Genomic DNA, 21,754 nt, shown 5'->3' on the forward strand with positions numbered 1-21,754 from the left:
AGTCACAGAGAAAACTGTGTGTGTGTTTGGGAAGGTGAGATATGGTCACTCCACACTTTCTGTTCCGTTTTGCAGTGAACCTAAAACCGCTCCAAGGAATCGTCTAATCATTGATTTAAAAAAAAAAAAAAAAGGAAATTTGCGTGCACCACATGCCGGCTTCGAATCCTCAACCGATTTCATTGCTGACAACAGTGTTCCTTTGGTTGCACTGATACAGAGCCTTTGAAAATATTCCCATGGGTTCCTGGTGTTGGTTAAAACGCCTTTTATTCCAACGCTGTGGAAATAGTACAGACACAAAACCAGGGTGGGTTCCTAGGCTGACAGCTCTGATACAACCCCAGAGCCAAACCAAGCTGACAAATCTCAGAGTCGCAAAAGCAAGGCGATGCCTGTGGACAGCATCAGTGTGGTGAGTGACATCGTGCTGGGTCCAAGGTGCTGTCTGTGTGGCAGGTGAGGGACTGACGGATGGCTTGGGTGCCATTTCTTTGACATGGGGGCATTCTGTGCCACACTGGCCGCTTTCTCTTTTTTCAGCCTGAGAATCTTCCCTGAAATTGCGATGCCAGCGGGCCTTCCCCGGTGGATGCGACTTTCATCTCCATGCTGCGTTCTCATCCCTGCTCACAACCCACAGTGTTCCAGGAGGCTTCAGCGTGAGCTCGGAGGTCAGCAGGTCATCTTCAACCCCTGTACAGTTTCCTATGGCTGCTGTGACAATTTCCACAATTGCAGTGGCTTAAAGCAGCACGTGTTATCTCACAGTTCTGGAGGTCGGGAATCGGACACCGTCTCACCGGGCTACAGTTAAGGTGGCAGTGGGGCTGGGTGCTGCTGGAGGCTCCAGGAAAAACCCTTGCCCTTTCCAGCTTCCAGAGGCTGCCCATGCTCCTTGGCTCATAGCTCCTCCTCCATCTCAAGCCAACTGTACGTCCCTCCGACCTCTGCATCTGCTCGGCTCCCCCGCCTCCTCCTCCACTTATAAGCACACTTGTGATGACGCTGGGCCCGCTGGACAGTCCAGGGCCATCTCTTCATCTCAGGGTTCCTTAACCTTCATGCCTGAAAAGTCCCCTTTGCAGTGGAGGTCACACTGTCAAGGGTGACAGGGATTAGGATGGGGCATCTTTAGGGGAGGCGTGATTCTGCTGACCACAGCCTCCCTCTTTCCCTCATTTCACATCCACTCAGTTCAGAACCCCGCTGGCTCTACCCCGCCGTCACCACTGGGGCTGAAGCCACATCACGTCTCCCCAGAGGACTACCCCGGCTCCTTGTTGGCCTCCTGACTTCCATCGTGGTCTCTCTCCAGTCTCTTCTCACCCCAGCAGCCAGGCTGATCCTGGGAAAATGTGAGACCAAGCCTCCCACTAGTTCCTGCCTTCGAGGAAAATCAAAATGCTTCCAGTGGCTGAATGAGGCCCAATCCCGTCTGCCCATCCTCCCAGTTCCCTCTGCTCCAGCCCCACGGGCCTCTGTGCCCTCCTGCCTTGGAGCCTTTGCACTGGCTGCTCCCTCCTCCTGGGCTGCCTTGTCCTGTACCTCTGTAATCCCTGTCCACTGTGCTCCAAATGCCCCCGCTCCTCTCCGCACCGCTTGTGACTTCTAGCAGAGCCCACTGCCCTCTTGCTCACAATCTCCTTGCCGGTCTCACCAGGCTGAAGCAGTGCCATGGGGCAGGGGTTCTGCCCGCTGAGTTTGCTGATAGAGCAGGGCCTGGCTGGAGTGGGCACTCCACACAGATTGGTGTGGCAGGTGCAGGAATGGGTGAGAGGAGGCTAGTAGAGGCCTCAAGGGAGGAGGAAGGTACAGAACACTGGGCTGGCATATTCACCAGGTCTTCATGCCAAGGGCCCAGGGCTGGCTCCAGGCAGAGCAGGAGACCACAGCCCAGCTCCTTGGGAGGTCAGAATCCTCTCTCTCCTCCCTTACCCCACAGCTTCCCATGGGCTAACCCCATTACCAAGGAGCCTTTTGGAGCAAACTATTCATTGATTCACTTACTAAGCAAATGTTGACCAGGTCTGGTCAAGGGTGTGTGGATGCTGGGATAAGCAAGGACCTTCCAGAAAGTCCAAGTTCATGGTGAGGATGCAGGACGGGATGGTCCTGGTTGTACTGACCTGCTGTGCTCCAGGCATATTGCAGGTGCCAGCTCTTCATTCTCCCCCTGGAGCCTGCAAAGCTCAACCTAGCCATCTCCTTCCTGCGGTGTCCCTGGTCCCCCACCTGCACCCGCACCACTGAGCCCTGCCAGCTCGCCTCTCCCACTGGTAACCTCAACCCTCCCCATCACAGTGTGTGTTTTGCAGTCTCCTTGTTTGCTTCTTCCACCAAACTGGGGCTCTTGGAGGTCAAGGCCTAGGGTCTTCCATGTCTTCATGTGTCCAGCAGCTGGCACACAGCAGGCCCTCAGAAAATGTGGATAAAAAAGAAGGGATGGCTGGCCGGCTGCATAATGAGTTGACAAATGAACGAATTCCACGGGGAGGTCTTGCTTGGGCAGAGTCACAGGGAGTGAGGAGGCCGGGTGGAGGGGCAGGGGGAAGTCCTTGCTCTGAGCCTGAGGAGGGGTGCGGAGTCTGGAAAGGGAGGTGGGGCTAAGCAATGATACTGCTGCACTGCTGAGCGCCTGCTGTGCTGGGGTCCACCATTGGACTTCCCCAATGACACCATCAACTGGCAACCAGGGACTCCCACCGGGCCGAAGGTATAACGCTAGGAAGTGGTAGAACTGGGCTTTGACACGAAGGCCTCAAAGGCCTGCCCGAGATATCTGGACTCTGTCTGCAGGCTGTGCTCTCAGAGGGCACACAGGGCACCCCCTGCCTTGAGAAGCAGCTTTTGAGCCTGCCTCAGGGACCCCACCTCACCTGCACTTGGGATCTCTCTGCTCTCACCTGCTTCCATTGTTTTAATGCTTTCAGATGAGTTTGTATCTGGAAGGAAACAAGGATTCATCAGCGAATTGGATTTCTAGCTGCTGCAGGTACTGGGGAGCCATGGGAGGTTTCAGAGTCAAGAAGTACTGGATGAAAGGCTGTCTCTGTCACTCTTGGAAGCCCTTGACTTTTCAGGTTCTTTGTCTTCACAGCGCTGACTGTTGGCTGTGTATGCCTCCGGTCCCAAGCCTTGGCAGTCCTGCCAGCCTTACCGCTCTGCACGACAGAGAGAGACCGCAGCTCGCACAACAGCCTGTGCGGCAGAACAGGGCTGACTAGGGATGGGCCTCTTGCCCCAGAGGTGCCTGGGCTGACGGTGGGACAGCTTCACTCCATCCCTGGGGCCTGGACCAAATCCCCAAGGAGCATGTGTGAGGGGCTGGGGCGCTCCTCCTTGGCTGGGGTGTTGAGGGGCCAAGGGCTCCCCCCGCAAAACTCCAGGCCCCTTTCTGACCTGTGCTATGGAGGAGCATCTCCTTGGGGAGGGATTCTCAGACAGTCCAGGCAGCAGGAGCTGACCCGGGTGCATCAGGTCCTGGCTGGGTGACCTGGGAATGGCCCCCCGACCCCTGGGGCTGGAACCACTCACCCAGCCTGACCTTGGAAGCTCAACCTCTTCACCCGCTGAGAGTGTCGGGCTGGGGCTGCAGAGGGCAAGGTGGGAGGCCAAATCCAGCCTGCCAGCCCTTGGGAGGCTCGGCCACTGGGGTTCCCTGTGAGGACAGCCACCGTCTTTCCTGACTGCTTCCCAACACTGCCTGCTGCAGACCAAAGAGGCCAGACCTGGGTGTCAGTCACAGAAGCCCAGTGCATTGGATTGCGCCTTTTTGATTTTTCAAGTGAGAACTGCTCCTGTCCCTGTGGGGGAGCCTATGGTCTGTGGACACCTCTCGGCCCTTGGAGCACCCACTGACCGGTGCATGGGAGTCCGCAGCCCGCCTGCAGCCGGAGCACGTTCCCACTGCCCCAGGCTATTCTTAACAAGCCAAGCCTCTGGCTCCAGGGCTAAAAATACCACATGGGAGGCCTGTGGGAAAGCTGCCGCTGGCTATTTTAGTGATTTCTCGCTGGAGGTTTGGGGTCCCTGCATGTTGCCAGGACAGGGAGGGCACTGCGGCCTGCACCGCCCAGGGCCCCTCTCGGCCCATGTTGGGGCTCCTCTGTGTCAAGCGTCCTTAGCGCCCAACGGCAGCCACCTCTGGTGTCCAGGGAGGTAGAAGGAAGGGCCTGGGAGTCTTGAGCTCCCTCATTTCAGCTTCGGAGAAACGAGTTCCAAGTGGGGAGCAGGTGCCCGGGGTCACAGTGTGGTCTGCGGTGGAGAGACCCCTGGACTGTTCCCTGGCATGTGAGGCCTGGTCCAGCTGTCTCCCATCCAGGGGGCATTTGGGGGCCACAGCCATGCTGTGCAGGTTCTCACTGGGCTTCTTAGACCAAGGCTTAGCTTCCCATTACCTTTCTGCAGCCTTATCTGCCCACTTTCTTTCTCATGAACCTTTTCGTCCTTGATTTCCCGTCATCTCTCCCACAGTTTGGCAGGTGTGGCAGAGGGGGCTTTGGCCCCGCTGTGGGAATGCAAAACCAAGGCTCAGGAAGGAGAGGTGCGTGTCAAGGCTACAGCTGTGCAGGGCTGGGCCAGGCTGGCTTCACCCTTCCAAGCCTGGGCGTCTTGGTGGTGCCACTGGCGCTCATGTCGGCCCTCTCCTGCCGGTTCCCCATGCCCAGGGCCCCGTGCTGTGCTGGTGACTGATGGCCATTGTGTTCTCAGACTGGAGGGCCCTGGCTCCTGGGCAGCCACTGTGGGTCTGCACCTATGAGCTGTGTGTCCCCGCGATGGGGCCCTGATGGGCAAGCACGATGATCTCCCCCAACAGGTGGCACAACGTGCCATTGTGTGGGGCCCACCCCGGGCAGGTCCATTAACTGCCCCTGCCCAGCAGGGCCTTCTCCAGGGCTGGACAAAGGCTCCTTCTCTGTACCCTCCTGTTGCCGTGGGAGAGGCCTGGGTCTGATGCCCACCTCAGGGGCTCAGAGGAGCAACTGGGGTGGCTGGAGGGGGCCCAAGCCTGCTTCCCAACACTGCCTGCTGCAGACCAAAGAGGCCAGACCTGGGTGTCAAAACGACTCCATTGCCCGTTGACCAGAAACCCTAGGCAGTCAGTCAACTTCTCTGGGCCTTGTGTCTCCCTCTTACCCTGGTCCAGGGACCCAGGCCTGTCCTTGCGTGGGATCCAGACCCAGGGGTGTGGTGAGTGGCTGTGCTCAGGGAAGTCCCCCTTGGCCTGCAGGACAGAGGCCCGGGATGCATCACGATGTTCTTCCGTGGCAGTGACAGAGGCAGGATGGAAGGCCCCACTGCCGGGCCCACTAGGGTGGGACCAGGCCAGGGGAGAGGAGGGCCGAGGCCTGTGCCGTGCATGCAGGATTATCGGGGTCGCGGGGGGGGGCGGCATGAGACCCTCTTCCTGCCACTGGGCTGGGGCTGGGGTCCTGGCCCCGAAGGCTGAAGGGCCTTGGGCAAATTCCCTCCATCCATGTCTGTGCCTCAGTTTCCTCCTCTGCAGAATGGAGATCTTCAAGGCGGCTCCCATCTTGACCCATGTAGGGACCTGGGAGGACAAGGGACAAAGAGGCACGGCCAGTTACCAGGCTATCACTGTGGGGAAGGAGATGGAGATGTCGGAGTGGGAGGCATCTGACAAGATTCCCTTCAGACAAGATTTCTGCCTGAGCCAGGGCCTGCCTCTGGGAGCTCAGACAGCACCACCCAGACTCAGGAGTGCCTCGGGGGCCTCCACGAGAGACGCCCACCCACACCTGCCTGGGGAGCACCCTGCTGCCACTCAGGAGCTCCCTGCTGTGCCACACGGGTCCCCTTAAAACTAGAAATTCCACGACCCACAAAGAATCAGCCACGGGGAGGCCCAGTGCCGTGACTGATGGGGACCAGGACCCCAAGGGGACCACCAGGGCCAGCACACGTGTACACCACACGGCCCCTTCCTGAGGACAGGGCGGAGGCCAAGCCTAGCTCCCCGTCAGCCCTTACTCGGGCCCTGCCCCGTGGGGACCTCAAAACACCATCTCCCAATTCACAGATGAGAAAATGGGCCACAGAGAGGGTGAGCGTCACGGCAGACGAGATTTCCACCCTGGTTCCCGCGTGTGACTTTTCTGAGGCCCCTGGTGCCCTGCAGCCCTCACAGGGCTCCCTCTTCTTCCCATGCCATCCCACCCTGTCCAGCTGGCTCTCCTGGGCTTTCCAGGCCCCTCTCTCCTCCCATCCTCTGCTCTCCTCCTCCCTCCCCCTTCCCTCTTCTGTACCAGCTCCAAGCACCGCACCCAAGCCTTGGGGACACGGTGTGGCCTCCAGCATTCCTGCCCTGTTTTCATTTAGGGGACGCCCCCAAAATACTCCGCCTGCGGGAGGCGGCAGCCGCCCCAGGCCCCCTGGGAATGCGCTTGCAAGCCTTGGCTGGGCCGCGCTGGCAGGGGCAGGGAATGCAGAGGCGGCAGAGTAGGGGGGGGCCAGGACCCCCCAGCACGGCTTTTCGGGTTAACGCGAAAGAGGAGACCGCGCAGCTCCGGGCCCGGAGAGGACCTCAGGAATGTGGTGGTTCAGAGCTGACATCCACATTTCCCTGTCTGCCTGGATCCAGTTCGGGGAGTGGGGCAGCGCCAGGAGGAGGGCCAGCAACACAGCCAGGCAGCCGTCCTGGGGCTGGCTGGCAGTTCAAAGCCCTGCCACAGAGCCCCAGCCCTGCCACCCATCGCGGGGGCGTATGGAGCTCCTCAGATGGGCTGGGCCTTCCTGGAAGATGATCCCTGGGACTGGGAGAGGCCCCTCCCCTGTCCCCATAGGCTGTGCCCTCTCTCCTCATCCTCAGTCTCTGAGCAGATGGCACCTTCCTCAGGAAGACCTCCCAGGACAGCGAGGGGAGGGCGACTGCTCCTCCACCTTCCCTGGCCCTGCGTGTCTTCTCTGGAGCAAGCTCAATTCTAAGCGTTCCTGGGCCCATGGGCCCCTCGCGGCTGAAGCACGGCTTTTGCGCCTTCACCTGGTTTTGGAATCACAAGCCAAACTCAGGCAGCACCTGGGGAGATGAACGTGGAGGCTCCAGTGGGCAGGTGGACCTCGTGGTGCTGACCAAACTCTAGCCAAGTTTCAAGGCCCGGCTCTCAGACGCTCCCCCAGATGGCCCACAGCTGGCTAACATCTAGTGCTGAGATGGTCTGCCTGGGGCAGGACACAGACCTCACCACGGGCAGGATTTCTTCCCAAAGCTGTGCCATCCCTCGAGTCCCTGGGGATGCTGGTGACAGTGCAGACCCCAGGCCCGGCAGTGGGGCTGCAGTGACCCACGGTTATCATGGGAACTCCATACCTGAGGTAAGAGCTTGGACCTTGGCTTGGGAGGTCCCAGGCTGCATCACCCTGGGCCTCAGTTTCCCCTTCTGTCATGCAGGAAGATACCGCTGTCCTGCCTGTCTGTGTGGTTAAGAAAGGGTCCCCATTTGAGATGCCTCCAGGATCTCAGATAGCACCACCCTGACACAAGAGTGCCTAGGGGGCCTCGGCGAGAGATACCCACCCCACACCTGCCTGGCAGGCTCCCTGCTGCAGCTAAGGATGCAGCAGAGGCTAAACAAGGGGGTCCTGCTACCTCCCTGCTACAGGCAGGACCACGGGAGCCCTGGCGGAGCCCCTGAACTGGGCTTCCTGGCTTCAGGAAGCAGAATGGCAGCAGAAGGCCCGGAGGGGAACCCCATTGGCCAGGTGGCCTGCCCACAGATGCTGTACTTGCCTCCTGACCTCAAATATTGGCTAAGGCAGGCAGAGGGGTCAGCAGTGCTGGCCGGGCAGTAGGCGCCGGTCAGTCTGCTGCTGAGTGACACAGACGATGTCCTGGCTGGGGCCAGCCCCATCCCCCACCCGTGCTCCCCTCACCAGACAAGAGGCACCTCTGCAGCAAGCCAGAGCCTATGGGCAATGCCTACCCTCTAGCCCACGCCCCCACGAGAGGGTCCCACCTTATCGGCAGTGTTGCCTGCACCTAAGCAGGCACCTGGGGCTAGGGGCGGAGCTTCCTCTGGTTCTTCTGGTGTCTGGGACAAATATTTGTTGAATGAATGTTAAGTCCAGCAAGGTCAGTGGCATCATCAACCCTGACTCCGAGAATTCCTGAGCCCCTAGCACATTTATTCTCCCTGCCGCTGACCTTCACTGAGAGGGGATGAGAAGACCTTGGAACCCTAAGCGTCTGCGTCCAACTCCGTTATGTTCCTGGGGGAAACCCTTTGCCTCTCTGACTCTCTGGGTCCTCGTCTGTGGCCTGGGCACTATATCACCCATTTGCTTGGAGGTCAAGTAAGATTTAGTGTGCAAAGCACCTGACTTGGAGGATCTGGCCGTGAATTCCCCCCCGCCCCCCACTTCCCGTACACAGTGACATGCCGAGCTCAGGACAAGGTGTGGGGCGAGCGGTGGTGGTGGTGGGGGTGGTTCAGAGATTTGAGCACAGTCCGCTTGTGTCAAACTACTGGTCAGCTGTAGCAGATAAAACCGGGACACAAATCATTGTAAATCACACACACTAGAAGATTCTCTGCCTTCAGAGAAAACAGAGGAACCAGTGAAGCCTCTGGTGCTGTGGACGGCTTCAGGGAGGTGACCTGCAGATGGTCCTGAGTGCAGGGTTTGACCCAGCGGGAGGAGGACAGACTGAAGACGAGACCCCAGGAGCCCAGGGAACCTGCCCACGGCCACCCATCGCCAAGTGCTGCCCAACGGCCGGGCTCGGCAGCTGCATGGGCCAGCGCGACACAGGGCAGGCCCGCTTGGCGGAGTCAGAGGAGTGTCCTCTTCTCCTTCCAGAAACTGCTGGGCCTTTTCTCATGCCTGAAACACTCCCGTTTCACACTAGAGGTCCTTAAAAGCTGTGGCTTCATGAGGCGTCCTTTGTGAAAAACGCCTTCAGTAACTGTTTTTGGGAGGCAGGGGAGTCACCTGAAGTGGCATCTCAGAGTTCCCTTGGGACACCATTCAACAAGGATGTACAGAAGGCAACATCCTTCTGGAGGTGGACAAGAAGCAGGTGCATGGGGCTCTGGGCTCACAGCAGGGGTGCAGGCCCGGTGGCCATCAGAAGATCCTCCTGCCAGGTCTGCGTGTGCCCATGCCGCGACTGTCCCTCCCTTCTCCCACAGAGCCTCTGTGTCCTCTCACTGGGCGGCCCTGACTCTCCTCCCATGACCTCGTGTCTGGAGGCCATGCCCTGGCCTGTCTGTTTCTTGGCTGAGTGTTCTGAGGTCTCTCTCTATCTCGAAGCTGCAGAATGCAGGCTCTAGGGAGTGAGGCGGCACCCCAAGAGCACCCTCCCTTCCCTGGAGCTGACACGGGGCTCATAGCAGGTACATAGGGCCCTAGTTCCCCTTTGCTTCGCAGTTGGGAACCTGAGGCCCGGGGAGCGGGAGCTGCCCGTGTGGGGTCGTGGAGTGAGTTGGGCATCACCCAGAGCCCCAGCCAGCCTGCCCCTGCGGGGCCCTTGGCTCGTCTGCCTTAGACAAAGGCTCTTCTTTGAAGCGCCTGAGACAGAGCCCCTGGTTTCCGGCCCCAGCCCACCGGGAGGCACCCGCCTCGGCAGCTGTCTTCATTTGCTGCCCACCAGCCGGGCCGGCCCGGACCTTGGTTTATTGTCAGCTTCCTTGCCAGAAATATGCTCCAACAAATGCTGTAAACAAACGGGACAATTGCAGACCATCACGCTTGGATTTCTCTCTAATATGCATAAAATGGGGTGCGGCTGGGACTGCCTGGCCAGCAGCCTCTGCTAAGCAAAAGCCCCCTCTGGATGTGGGCCTGACCACAGCAGGCTCTTCCCCTCCTCTGAGCCCACAGCCCTCGAGCCTGGGTCACAGACAGGTCCTGATGCTATTCTACCTTCAGCCTACCCATGGAGAAGGTTTCTTCATCTATTTAGCAAACACTGACCTAGTGCTTGCTAGGGGTTGGCACTGTTCCAATATCCTGTGAATGTCCCTCATTTTATCCTTATAAAAACCTATGAGGTAGGGCATATCCTGATCCTACTTTATAGAGAAGGAAACTGAAGTACAGAGAAGTTAAGTCACAGGCCCAAAGACACACAGCTAATAAGTGGAGGACGTGGAATTCCACCCCAGACTGTGGGCTGCAGAGTGTAAGTCCTGGCCAGAGAGAAGTTTGGAAAGAGGGAGCCATGGGGCAGAGGACGTGGAGTCCTGATGAAAGAAAGAAGGGGACTCCAGACCCTGGCAAAGCAGATGACTGCCCTCCCTTGCACAGACCTGCTCTGGGCAGCGTTGCTGGGACTCTGGGAAGCATTGAGTACCCACGCTCCCTCCTTCCATGGACCTCCGAAGTGTCTGTGAGAGCTTAGTGCTATGGGCTGAATCACATCCCCCCACAATTAGTATGTTGAAGTCTTAACCCTCAGGACCCTGGAATGCGACATTATTTGCAGATAGGATCTTTACAGATGAAATCAAATGAAAAGGAAGTCACTAGGGTGGGCCCTAATTCAATATGACTGGCATCCTCATAAGATTAGGACACAGACCCACAGAGAGGAACAACCCTGTGAAAATGCGAGGAGAAGATGCTGTCTACGAGCCAAGGAAAGAGACTGCAGAAGAACCAGCCCTGCCACACCTTGATCTCAGATGTCCAGCCTCCAGGACAGTGAGAGAAGAAACATCTGTTGTAACCAACCCAGTCTGCAGAAATTTCTGGTATGACGAACTATATAAATCAATCAGTGTAACTTCCTTCTCTCTCTTCCTTTCTTCCATCCATCCATCCATCCATCCATCCATCCATCCACTCATCCATTCATCCACCTACTCATTCATCCACCTATTCATCCATCCACTTACTCTTCCACCCATCCACTCATCCATCCATCCACTCATCATCCATCCATCCATCCACTCATCCATCCATCCACTCATCCATCTATCCATCCATCCATCCATCCATCCATACATACATACATACATTCATCCATCCACTCATCCATCCATCCACTCATCCATCCATCCATTCATCCATCCACTCATCCATCTGTCCATCCATCCATTCATCCATCCATCCATCCATCCATCCATTCATCATCCATCCATCCATCCATCCATTCATCCATCCACTCATCCATCCATCCATTCATCATCCATCCATCCATCCATCCATCCATCCATCCATCCATCCACTCATCCATCCATCCACTCATCCATCCATCCATTAATTCATCCACTCGTCCATCCATCCATTCATCATCCATCCATCCATCCATCCATTCATCCATCCACTCGTCCATCCATCCATTCATCATCCATCCATCCATCCATCCATCCACTCATCCATTTATCCACTCATCCATTCATCCACTCATCCATCTATCCATGCATCCATCCATCCATCCATTCATCCATCCACTCGTCCATCCATCCACTCATCCATCCATCCATTCATCCATCCACTCGTCCATCCATCTACTCATCCATCCATCCACTCATCATCCATCCATCCATTCATCCATCCACTCATCCATCCATCCACTCATCCATCCATCCATTCATCCATCCACTCATCCATCCATCCACTCATCCATCTATCCACTCATCATCCATCCATCCATCCATTCATCCATCCACTCATCCATCCATCCACTCATCCATCCATCCATTCATCCATCCACTCATCCATCCATCCACTCATCCATCTATCCACTCATCATCCATCCATCCATCCATCCATCCATCCACTCATCCATCCATCCATTCATCCATCCATCTACTTGATATAGTTTCATTGTGTCCCCACTCACATCTCACCTTGAACTGTAATAATCCCCAAGTGTCCAAGGCAGGGCCAGGTGGAGATAATTGAATCATGGGGGCGGTTTACCCCATACTGTTCTCATGGTAGTGAATGAGTCTCACAAGATCTGCTGGTTTTATAAATTGGAGTTCCCCTACACACGCTGTCTTGCCTGCCGCCATGCAAGATGTGCCTTTGCTTCTCTTTTGCCTTCTGCCGTGATTGTGAGGCCTCCCCAGCCATGTGGAACTGCGAGTCCATTAAACCTCTTTCCTTTATAAATTACCCAGTCTCAAGTATGTCTTTGTTAGCAGCATGAGAATAGACTAATACACCACTCATCCATCTACTCATCCACCCATCCACTCATCCAACCATCCACCTACTCAGTCATCCATCCAACCACTCATTCAATCATCCATCCATCCATCCATCCATCCATCCATCCATCCATCTACCATCCATCCATCCCTCCATCCATTCACCCACCTCCCTCCCTCCCTATCTAAAGGGCTTACAGTCTCAAAGCTGGCAGAGACCTTACTTGCTGGATGGAGCCTGGTGTAGCCCTTTCTCTGTAGAGATCTCCTGCAGGTGTCTCCAGGGCCTCTCTGTGAGCCACTCTGTTTGCAGATGCTCAGGCTGCCCTCTGCCCCACAGAGCTCTTCCCTCTTGCCTTGGGGTGTTCATTGGGCTTGGCTCCTCCGCATGGGGTGGCACTTGTCACAGGACGGGAGCTCCAGTGTCTATGGCTGCCCACAGCCTCAGCATTGCCAGAGAGCTGCATGGGCCTCTATGTGAGGACCTGGTTCAGGGAAGGTCTTTTGCCACAGTGAGCTGCATCAGCCTGGATTGTCAGAGAAGCCCTCTTGGAGTGACTGCTGGGTTCGAGGGGGTGTGTGGGAGGTCTGGCTCCTTTTGCCTGGGAGACCTGAAGTTGGCTGGACTCTGGACCTTTCAGGGCCCCTGCCACTTGCCCAGAGTGTATCTGAGGTCCCAGGGTGCGGCCTGAGAGCTTCTGGTGGGGACCCCTGAATTGAGTGAGGGCAGCCATCACAAGCCCCATTCAAATGGTGGCAGAGTGTGGACTCTGATGTGTGGACCGCCAGGTCGGTTGAGTGGCACAGCCTCCTGGCACCTCCTCATCTGTCAAATGGGAAACGCTAGTAACACTGGCTGCCCCAGTGGCTGCTCTGAGGGAAGGAGGGAAGCTGGTCCTGGGCTTGCAGCCGTGCTTGGTGTGAACATGCTGTCTATAGCATTGCCAGCACAGCCCCACCTCAGCCCAATGCCCAGCACACTTGTAGGTGCCTGGCACCTGGCACACAGTTGCTAGCGAGCTGTGCACTCAGGCATGGCTCTGTCCCTGGACTGGGTGGCACTGGGGCGACCTGAGGGTTCCTTGGGAATCCTGAGGGTTCAAGGGAACCTCGGAATCAGAGAGGCCTGTGCTACCTCACACTCTCCTCCTCACACTGCATTGTCTGCAGGCCCTTGGCAACTCCTGACCTCTCCAAAACTCTTCTACATGATGAGGTCAGCAGGGCCCCTGCCGGCATTCCATCCAAGCTTCGGATCCTGCCCAGTGCCGGCTCAGCACCGGAGTCATCACTGTGGTGACCTGAACACTTTGGTCCACGATTCATAGCAAGGAGGAGGAATTCAGTCTGGATGATGATGTCTGCATACCTTTCCTTACTGTTTCACAGAGAAGAACGTTGAGGGGTGCAGACTGCGCCTCAACTGCATCCTGAGGGTGGGACTGTCAGGTGAAGGGAAGTTCTCAGAGAACTTCTCAATTTCCCAAGACGCGGACTCAAAGAAGAGGATACAAAGGGTCGAGAACCTTCCAGCCCTGTCTAAGCCACTTTTTCCCAGCATGCCAAGGGGACAACAACATTGACTCTGGTCAGGGTTCTGAGTGCCCGTTATGTCTGCAGCCTCACACCCAAGGGCCCCCAGCTCCTGTCCACACCAGCACAGACTCCTGGGAACTCTCCCTGGGAAGCTGACGGGGTCCTGGGATGTGTTCAGGGTCAGGTCTGCGGAAGGGCCCTAGCCAGTGTTGGGAACCGCTGCTGGCTCCGGCCTGGGTTAGCTGTGTGGCCCAGGCTTGCCATGTCACCCTGCCTTCCCCTGGGAGAGAGGAGGCCAAGGCAGCCAGGAAACGCCTCTTTGTCTTGGTGCCCACGGCTGTCAGATAAAGCCATTGAGCCAGCCGCAATTGGGGCATCCAGACTGCTTTTCCAGCCACGCCAGGCCTCGCCCCACTGTCCCATTTGCCCGAAGGGGGCTGATGAGTTTAGTAATGTTTACTGAGCACCCGCCCACCTTGTGGAGCTGACAGCCAGCGAGAGGAGTCGGGTGCAGACTTTGCCCTCACAGGCAAGACAGCCACACCTTGAACTCTGACTCAAGGAAGAGAGTGGGCAGCTCACCAGAGAGGCCAGAGGAGGCAGCAGGAGAGCCCGGGGAAGGTGGGGTCTCTCCAGCCAGGGGCTTCCTGAAAGAGCTACCTTCTGAGCAGGCCCCCCAGGCTAGGAAGACATGCACCTGCTGAGCTGGGCAGGAGAGGGTGGCCCAGGGGAGGACCCAGCAGGGGTAGAGGTTTGGAGGTGGCAGGTCCTGAGGGAAGTGGAGGGTGCGTACGCGTTCTGGGGAAGGTAAGGCTGCGTGCGTTCAAGCCAAGTGGCTGGAGGCTGTGACCCTCAGGGTCCGGGCAGCCAGGCAAGGAGGAGAGGAGAAGATGCCACACTAGAGAAGCTGGCCCACTCCACCCCTTTGTCTTCTCCTCATCTGCAGCACCCTTCTCTTATCCCAAATGTGCACAACAGGGCATTTTTCTGCTCATAAGAATAATACATGTTGGTTGCAAAAGCAATCGGAAAAGCAGAGAACAGTTAGGGCACCACAGGCAACCTCGGCAGAGATCATCAGAGCTCACATGCTCACGCTTAGATGTGGTTCCTTCTGGTCTTTTTTATGTTCTTCTACACATATACCACCCACTTGATTTTTCTTTTCTCTCTCTTTTCTCTCTCTCTTTTTTTTTTTTTTTTTTTTTTTTTTTTGGAGACAGAGTCTCACTTTGTCACCCAGGCTGGAGTGCAGTGGTGTGATCTTGGCTCACTGCAACTTCCGCCTCCCAGGTTCAAGGGATTCTCCTGCCTCAGCCTCCTGAGTAGCTGGAATTGCAGGTGCCCGGTATTATGCCCGTCGATTTTTTGTATTTTTAGTAGAGACAGGGTTTTATCACATTGGCCAGGCTGGTCTTGAACTCCTGACCTCAAGTTATGCACCTGCTTCAGCCTCCCAAAGTGCTGGGATTACAGGCGTGAGCCACCGCACCCGGCCAACACTTGTTTTTCCTAAGTCACATCACAGTGTTGTTTTATAATTTATATTTTCATGTGAAAACGTATTAGGATATCTTGCCATCTGATTACTGATTTTTTTGTTGTTGTTTTTTTTTGTGTTTTGTTTTGTTTTTTTTGAGACGGAGTCTCGCTTTGTCACCCAGGCTAGAATGCAGCGGCATGATCTCAAGCTCACTGCAGCCTCCGCCTCCTGGGTTCAAGTGATTCTCCTGCGTCGTCTCCTGAGTTTAAGCCATTCTCCTGCCTCAGCCTGCTGAGTAGCTGAGATTACAGGTGCCTGCCACCACACCCGGCTAATTTTTGTATTTTTTGGTAGAAACAGGGTTTCATCATGTTGTCCAGGCTGGTTTCAAACTCCTGACCCCAGGTGATCCTCACCTCAGCATCCCAGAGTGCTGGGATTACAGGCATGAGCCCCCTTGCCCGGCCTAATTGCTATTTTTTGGAAACATATTCCTTTGTGGAATGTTAAAACACATCCATCTGGGAAGGGACGACGCCAGCCCAGCCCCGAGCAGAGGCATGAGTGAGGAAAGACAGGAGCAGGCGGTCAGGGTGCGGGAGGCAGGTCCCCAGGGACTTGCAGAGGCTTGGGCTCAGCAGAGGGTGGGGGCGGGGGTGTAGGGCCTACCCAGGGGTGGGGACTCTGATCCCTCTTGGTGCCTGTGCAGGGAGCCAGCGGGACGGAGGACGAGGACCAAGCAGCAACTTTCCAGCCTCCGCTCCCTTACTGGGCTGTTCCCTTCTCCTGTCTTACTGCCCCTTGTCCTCTGGGAGCCTCCATTTGTCTGATCATCCTATCCACTAAGGGGCCCCCCAGCAATATCCTACTTCACCCCCACTCTGTTTTCTATGGAGCAGTGGCATGATCTGCAGTCATTTTGTTTTTCATCTGTCAGCAGCCCCTCCTGGACCCACGGAGAAAGGACTCGCACCCATTTTGTCCAGGGCAGTGCCTGGCACGAAGCAGACAGGTGCTTGTCAGACAGGTATCGAACGAACCATTCCTTGCCCCATCCCCACCACAGGGGCCATGGCTCAGAAGGGCCTTGCACGTGGTTGGATGCTCTGATCGTCCTGGAAGGAGGGTCTCGCATTTTCATTGTGCACAGGGCTCCACGAATCTCGTAGCTGCCCTGCTGTTCCCACATCCTGCCCCTTAAAAAGTCCTGGGCAGGAACCCTCCTACCTCGGGCTGTGGTGGCTTGGGGCCCATTCCTTTCCTGAGCCCAGTTTCACCCCGCAGGGTACAGGGTGCTGGCTATGAGACCTTCTGCCCCACCACACCTCAGCCAGGTGAGGGCACGTTCGGGGTCTTCATCCCTTCAACCTTGACCTCTGCTCTTCACCACAGGCAGCCAGGTTGTGACAGCCTGTGAGGACCCCTTGGCTCCCGGAGCCTTCCCTCTCCTGGAATAGAGACGACACTGTGCCATCATTGAACTCACCTGAAAAAACGGTCTGTTGCAAAGCTCACAGGAAGTAATGGAGCAACGTTACATGATAAACTGTAAAGTGTGGTGAGCACGTGAACAAGTGTCCAGGACCCAGCGAAGCCCCAGGCTACTGGGCTTGAAGTCAGAGGAGAAAAGGAAAGGGCAGCCTGCTGTAGGATCTAAGGCCTCCATGTGCTTAGCCCATGGCTGTCGTCATGGTGACGTGTGCACAGGATGTATCTGAGCCAGCCTTGTTCTTGAACGCGGGCAGTGAATCCCACGGTGATGTGGCATGTCACGAGCTGAAGGAGGGGCGCCCGCATGGAGGCTTGTGAACCAGCTAGACAGCCTTTGGACCTTTTGGAGCCTCAGTTTCCCACACTGAGAATTGGAGTGGAATTCCCAGGGTGCTGGAGGTTGAAAGGCATTGAGAATCTAAAACACTTTGCAGACAGCAAGACCCTCTGTGTGAGTTAAGAATTCTCACTCAATCCCAGCAGGCACTCAGAGGGATCCTTTAATTTCTCCAGAATATTCTGCAGGTGAGCTGGGGAAGCCCACTGGCCCTGGCCTCACCCCCGAGCCCCAGCCTTCAGCCTGGGAATGGTCTGGCCTCTTCCTTGCCTGCCCGCCAGACTGGCCTCGCAGGACCCTGGGCGGGAACCCAGGAACCCTCAGCCGTGCCACCCGCTATGTGCTTCCCCAAGAAGCGCTCCCTGTGGCCTAATTTGAGAAAACAATGGGCCTCAATCCATATGAATGACCCTCAAGAGACCCTTTGTCCGCGGTGCACAGGCTATAATCAGCGGGGCTCTGGGGGCTCTGGCCTAATTTGGAGGGACAGGTTTTATCATCACCCTTGATTCGGGTGACCCAATCTGACAGGCCCACGACCCCCTGTATGCAGGGTCCACGTCAGAGATGGGCTTCCTCCCAGCGGCCCACCCTGGCGGGCTGGGGAGAGGGAAGGGGGAGGTGGTGGTCATGGGGGAAGTTTGGGGTGAAGAAGGGGTCACAGCCAGACCCCTGCTTGGATGGGCCTGTGATCGGGGTCTCGGGAGGAGCAGGATATTGATTAGATCAGTGAATGGTGTGGAGGCAGCTCTCCCTGGGCACGCGCTCCCGACCACCCACCAGCAAGCGTCTGTTGCCTGCCGGCGCCAGGGCTGGGTGGGGACTCTGGGACAGGCTGGCCGCCCGGGAGGGGCCAGGCAGGAGCCAAGGCGCTGGCTCCAGGGACTGCCAGCAGGGCCCCAGGGAAGGGGAGCTGGGAAGCGTTTGGGCTGCCTCCGGCCTGAAGTCGCGGAAACGTGTTTGCAGGTTAGGGCCGTGGCATCCTGGTTGCACCATTTAAGCGTCTATGGGGTGCCAGACAGATGACAAACGGCCACCTCATTTAATGCTTCCCTCAACCTTCCCAGGCCCCGATCCCTACGTTCTGGGTCAGGAGGCCCATTCTAGGTCAAGGGGTGGGTGAAGGTTGGCGAGACAAACCCAGGGACTAGCTCCTGAGCCCCAAAACCTGTCCTTACCCACCCAGGAGTCCCCTGCACGCTCTCCAGGGTGTGCAGTGCATGGCTGCTGGGTTTGGGTGCATTAGAGCCTGAGGCGAGGGTTTGAGTCTGAATTCTTGCTACAGACGGAATGTGTGCATCCTCCCCAAATCCATATGTTGAAGCCTCAACTCCCAATGCGATGGCATTTGGAGAGGGGGCCTGTGGAACGTAGTTGAGTCCTGAGGGTGCGGCCCCTCGATGAAATTAGTGCCCTGATAAGAAGAGGCCCAGAGAACCAGCTCTCTCTCTGCTCTCTGCCGCACAAGGATCCCACAAGAAGATGGCCACCGGCAAACAGCCATTGAATCTGCCAGTGACTTGGCCGTGGACTTCCAGCCTCCAGAACTGTGAGAAATAAGCGTTTGCTATTTAAACTGCACAGTCTGTGGTGGTGTTTTGGCAGTCTGAACTGACAGAGACAGCATCTGATTTGGGAAGTGACCCTGGGAAGCAACGGGAGGGGATGAGTCTGCTTCCAGGGGGCTGGGCTGGGTTCAGGCTCTCGGTTTGCGTGAGGCCTTTCTGCTTCCTGGGGCCGGCAGCTGCTGGGCAACTGCTGTCAGCATTGGCTCTGTGCAAGGACAACTCAAACCTCTGCTCCCGTCACTGCTGCCCCTGGCCCGTTGGCTGGAGCCCAGCCTCTGTGGGGAAGGAGGTGCGCATGTCCAGGTGAGGAACAGCAAAGTCACACAGCAGAGGGCGTGGATCCAGGAGTGGGGAAGGCCTGGGAACCATGGCACCATCCATCACGCCATCCTGCAGGTTTCCTCACTTGCTTTGGGGACAACCCTGAACTCCTCAAGGAGGGAAGGAAGGGCTCCTGGACTTATCCCTCCCTGGCCACCTCTGGCTGTGCCATCCTGACACATGGGTTCAGGCTTCTGTCTCCTCCAGGACCACCACCCTGCTGTGCCCATCCTGCCAAATCCTGTGTGTGATTTTTGCCCAGGGTCCCCTCATCCAAGAAGCCTTCTTGGACCCCACCGTTGGGGCAGAACACCCCTTGTGTCCCCCAAAAGCACCTTCCACAGAGCTCCTGTGCAGCATTGCCTCCACTCCCACCTCTGAGGCTTCTTTGTGCTCACCTCGCCTGCCGGATCACGAGCTTTGGGGCTCGGCAAATTCTGCTAGGCCCTGGGGGCAGCAAGGTAAGCAAAGTAAATAATAATAAATCATAAACAAGATCACTTAAATAAAGTAATTTACCCTACCATCCCCGAGACCCAGCAAAGCTTCTGGCCCATGGTAGGAGCCCCCCACCCTCCAAAAATCACGGCATAAACACAGATGAAGGAGATGGGTAGACAATTCCTATTCTGGAGTTTTTGGATCCAGAGGAGAGGCAATCTTTACAAATATGGTCAACCTGTGTCAGCCAAACAGCCTCGAGTCCTGGCCTACTTCCCAGCCCTGTGCTCATCTGGAGGGGGAGACCAGAGGGGGTGAAACATGGTCCCCACCCTGGAGACATTGTTGGAGATGAGACTGTGTTACTGCCAGACAAGGGTGTTATTAATTTGATTTAGTTCATTTCCATTCAACTCAGTTAATTTAATTCAATGCAACACAGTCTCATCCAGTCCAACTGAGCAAAGGTTTTCCAAGTACCTCTGAGGGTGGCACGCTAGCCTGGGTCCTGTCTGCACTGTGAGATGTAGAGTAAGTGCCTCCTTGTCTGCCTTCCTGGCCCTTCCAATCTAGTGGGGCCAGAGTCCACAGGATAGAGGGAATTGTCAGAGGTGGGCCAGTGAGGTAGCCATGGACGTGGGCTCAGGTCTGGGTACCATGTTTTCCTGGGGCAGCTTTTGCATTCCCATGGACTCACCTGGTTAGAGCAGGGAAGAGGCCATGTGGTCCTCGTCTGTCTCCTAGCCTGTCTGCCATTGGACTGCCAGCTATGTGAAGGCCAGCTCCCTGCCCTGCTTTCTGGGTCTCCTCTGCATAAATCTCAGGGAATGAGTGAATGATGCTGTGAAGTGGGGCTTTCCACTCCCTTTTGCAGAGCTCTTTCTGCTACACTTTGATGCCTCTGCACTACAGGCTGACATGGTCAGGACAGACTCCAGGGCAGTGGGTACTTCAGCTGAGCTTCTAGGGTAGGGAAAGAATTGATACTGGAGAAAAGAAAGAAAGACAGCAACTGTGTGAACAGTGGCCTTTTTAGCTGCCTGGCACTGTAGATGCAATTAATTTCTGCATTACAAACCATCCCCCAAAAAAAGGGCTTAAAACAATGCCTGAATCTTTAGCTTGGCAGGTGAGGCTGGGCTCAGCTTGGCGGTTTTCTGCTTTGGGCTGGGCTCACTGGTGTGTCCAGCATCAGTGGCAAGTCAGGTAGGCAGCTTCACTGTTATTGCCTGGGTTCTCTCTCATCTCTGAGCTTTGACTGGAACATCTGGACCAGCTTGGCTTGCCTCCACAAATTTGTCATTCTCTTGCAGGCTGCCAGGGCTATGTGGAGGTATGAGAGACCACAGGGCACCATGCAAGGTCCCTGGAGGCCTGGGCTAGAATCAGCACTCTGCCACTTCCACCATATTCTGTTGGTCAAAGTGAGTCATACAACAAGTCCAGGTTCAGGGTGGGGAGACATAACCCACTTCTCCATGGGAGATGCTGCAGAGTCTCTTTGCAAAAGTCATGGCTGGGTAGGGTGTTTGTTCTCAGTCTTCTCCCTCAATTCTTCCATGAGAAGGTACCAGCTTGGGGTGAGTGCCTACCTGCCACAGTGCCTGTGCCCTCTCACCTTGCATCTCCAGCTGGCACACAGCCTCAGAGCCCATCTTGCTGGTTTGTCTATACCCAGGCCTATGGGGGCAGGCATGAAGGCCTGTGAGAATGTTGTGTCCTGGTGCCAAGGCAGAGGCTCCATACTGGCCAAGAGGCCCTGACGTGGAGTCTTGGGTTCCCCAGGAAAAGGACACTGGAGTACGGCAGGCCCTTGGAGACAGGCTCCTCTTCTTGGGTCCTTCCAGGGCCCAGCTATCTGGAAGACTGGCCTTGTTCTTCCTCTGGGCACAGTGAATGATGACCGCAGAGGTCTGGGGACCATGTGCAACTCTGTGGCCCAGGCTTGCTCCTGGGTCAGCTCTGCTCTGGTCCAGCTGCTGAGAATCAGCTGGAGGGGAGACTGGGGCCTGCCTCTCACAGCCTGCAGCTCCTGGGAGGGGAGGCTCATGAGGGCAGGCTGGCGGCCAGGCGGGGGCTGGAGATGGACTCTAGGACTCAGTTTCCCCATCTAATCAATAAAGCAGTTGGATGAGGTGAAATTCAAGGATCTTACCGCTGCAAACCCTCAATCACTGGTGAGTGATTGCAGAGCAGGGGTCCACAACAGTCATGGGGTGGACACTGCATTGTGTGCGGAGCTAGGGTGTGGAGCTAGGATGTGGGGGGCTTTGAGTTTGTCTGGTTGAACCCGATTTTCCAGAGTTGTCAACTGTGTGTAGGCTCAGCCTCACCTGGCCAGCGAGAGGGAGGCCAGACTCAGTCACAGGCTGATGACTCCCCTCGGCCCTGGAGTCAGCACCCTTGCATGGGCCGAGCCCCAGCACGCTGAGCGAATGAAGAGTTACGAAGAGCA

At 56.5% G+C, this 21,754-nt stretch overlaps 1 long non-coding RNA gene across 2 annotated transcripts; it reads right to left on the reverse strand.

Moving 5' to 3' along the window:
* Positions 1-253: 253 nt before the first annotated feature.
* Positions 254-12,460, reverse strand: LOC105469723 (uncharacterized). Of its 2 annotated transcripts, none has more exons than XR_011610278.1 (5): positions 12,347-12,460; positions 7,331-7,434; positions 5,140-5,554; positions 2,011-2,945; positions 254-1,348 (listed from the first exon to the last, which is right to left on the reverse strand). It is a non-coding gene; the product is annotated as an uncharacterized lncRNA (long non-coding RNA). The 2 variants fall into 2 exon arrangements; XR_011610277.1 differs by lacking the exon at positions 12,347-12,460 and adding an exon at positions 7,538-7,915.
* Positions 12,461-21,754: the final 9,294 nt, after the last annotated feature.

Source organism: Macaca nemestrina, chromosome 12 (assembly GCF_043159975.1).
Source record: "Macaca nemestrina isolate mMacNem1 chromosome 12, mMacNem.hap1, whole genome shotgun sequence".
NCBI lineage: Eukaryota > Metazoa > Chordata > Mammalia > Primates > Cercopithecidae > Macaca > Macaca nemestrina.